Source organism: Mus caroli, chromosome X (assembly GCF_900094665.2).
Source record: "Mus caroli chromosome X, CAROLI_EIJ_v1.1, whole genome shotgun sequence".
In the NCBI taxonomy this organism is placed as follows: Eukaryota; Metazoa; Chordata; class Mammalia; order Rodentia; family Muridae; genus Mus; species Mus caroli.
In genome coordinates, this window is record NC_034589.1 from 112,780,849 (window position 1) to 112,783,882 (window position 3,034).

The window sequence follows — 3,034 nt, forward strand, 5'->3', positions numbered from 1 at the left end:
TATATATATATATATATATATATATATATATATACACACATGTTTGATTATAGACATCCATTGTAAATGTGTAACATACTCAAGGCAGATAAAGAATGATAACTGTAATTTCTAACATATATATTGAACTCCTTAATATTTTTTCATGCCTCAATTATAATAACATGAGTAAATCTAGCTATCTGCATATTTGATATTGGATTTTAAATAGAAATATAGTAGAGACAAAAAATTCCATAATTTTGATTATTTATACTCAAAATTAAAGTATATAAACTTCAAGAGAGTCTTTAGTACAGCTTGATAATTATACTTCATTTCCTTTTCCAATGGACTCTATAAATTATGATTTGGCCATTTTCACTTCTCTAATCTCAATAAAACTATATCTAACCCTCAATCATAATTAAATATCTTTGTTTCTTGTCTCTCTGATACTAAACATATAAAAGACTCATGCTATGTATGCCATGTGTAACTTTGAGCTGTTGGTCAAAGTAGACACTGAAAATCCCAAATCAATACAAAATATTGACAGTGATATTGGTTGTATACCAGAAAGTGATGGTTATACTTTGATACCATGCACTTTTACCACAAAACATGGAGAAATCAAATGGAAATCTGTGGACATTTATGGATGCTGGGAGAAGTTTATTCAGTTTTCTCCAACAATGGGGTTATTGGTAGATTGACTATCCTCTAGTAGGTGTCCTGAACTCAAATACATACATGAATCCAGTGGATAAACAAAGATAGAGATGTAAATGAAGGAGGGAGTGGGTGGAAATGAAGTTTGCAGATGAATATGGAAAGGGTGTTCCAGAAGACCTAGACAGGAACATGTGGAGTTGATAGAATTTCAATACATTTTATATGTAGATGAAATCAACAAATGGATAATACAACAGACAAAAGGGATTTTCTTTATCTTTGCATGGTTCATTATATCTGCTTTGGCTATGCTCAGTTCTCTGCTATATCATCCAAGCAATAGGCATGGCTAATATTTCCCATCATTTACAAACTCTCTGTTAAGAAAAGTAATCATGTGCATCTTACTTCCTTTAGGGCCATATGTATATAGTGTGCTAAGAAGCGTTTTTTACAGAGATAACTTCCTCAAAACCTAAGCTGAGCTTCAGAAATGACTTTCCCCATTACAAGTTTGCTTTGTACATTTTGTTCTACTTAATTTTGTTCCAGTTGGGAACTACACAAGAGTACCAATATATCTCAGGCTAGGGATTAAGAAGCTTGGTCCTTCTCCTACATTATGATATAGCATATGTGAAGCCACAGCAAACACATGGGCTACAGAGTAGATCAACTAACCAAAAAGTATTAATCAATTAAAAGGATAATCTTAAATAAATAGTTTACACATTAATTTGGTGTATGTATAAAGCCTGAACTACCTTGAATTATGTTCTGGCCTTCCTACTGTATGGAACTTTTTAGTTTTTACCACTCTATAATATGTTCTATTCTGTGGCTCAGTTGGACCACCCCAATGAGTAGTGAAGCATGCAGAGCCAATATGTTTTTTTTTCTTTTTAATCTCTGCACAGAAATAATTGCTCCCTGTATTTCACTTGAGAAATAATTTAATATAGCCTTTAAAATCTTTTTTGTTCAGACCAAACGAACCTGTATCTCAGGTACAGTAGCAAGCTCAATTGATCCCAATGGTCTATAATAATCCTATGAATACTAATGTTACAAACTAAAATGTTGAATTTTATTACAAATCAGATATTTAATATTTAAGATGACATGTAGATATTAAGATATAAAGCTTAGATTGAAACTAAAGCATATGACTCCAGATTTTTCATTTTAGCTATTCCTTGTACTATGAATGCAGAACTTTATCACCTATCCTTGTTCCTGCTGAGTTTGAAATTTCATCAGATTGAGCTGAGCCAAATATAGCTCATCTATGCCAAGCAATGAATGTCCCTATATTACAATCTAAAATAGGAACTTCTTACATATGTAAGGCATAAGGCAAACCTTATATTTGAACAAAATAATGCACCAATCAATAAACATTAGATTGAAAAAATGGTGGGACACTTCGAAGTGCTTAAAATGCATGTAAGAGCAAGGCAGTTATTCACAAGTTAAAGGCAATCTATTTTGGAACAAGAATCTCATGGCTTGGATCCAGATAATAAAGGGCTATATCCTTTCCTCACAATGGCATTCAAACTTTTGTTTACAGAGTGTGATGTTCAGATGCTAAAACTAAAATTTCAAATTCAAAACAACCATTTTTTTTATCAACTCTCAAGATAATCTCTTCTCATATGAGCCTTACTAAAATTTCTCTGAAATAGCTCCCCAGTTAGTCAAATCACAAAAATATATTCCTAGTGTATATAAAACAAATTGCTATGGAGATCATTAAGGAAACAAATTTAATTTAGAAGAAGATTCCTATCTAAACAAATATAAGATAAATAAAATGTAGCCCCTGATAGATATAGTTTAGTAATAAAGAATAATTTTGAGTGTTTGATGTATATGATCTTTACATAGCAGTTTTCTATGTCAGTCAAACATTGGTGACTGATTATGAAGTGAAATATCTATTTCAGATAAATATTTTTGCAGCAATTTATAAGAATGTGGTGGACGAAGGAAGTCTGTTAATAAAAACTACTGACTTTAAGTACAAGAGTGTTCTTTATGTACTCAGTCATTTTAGCTGACAGCCAAAAGCTTGTCTTGTCCTTACAGTCTACTGGATATATACTGGGAAACTAGAGTTTCGTCATAATATACTCCATTGCTACAATACCATGAAGAAAATCCTTTCCAGAAAAGTACTTTGTTGAGAACATATTTTTTTAGAAAATTTATTTTACGAGGGAAGCAGAAACCGGCCTGAGTAGGGCCACAGGCCACATCCAGCCGGATCAGCGCCGGGGTAGCGGGAGCGCAGGGTTGCCTGACAACCGCCAGCTACCCACGACCCCCGCCACAGGATTTTGGGACTGCTGGTGAGTGGAACACAGCTTCTGCTCCA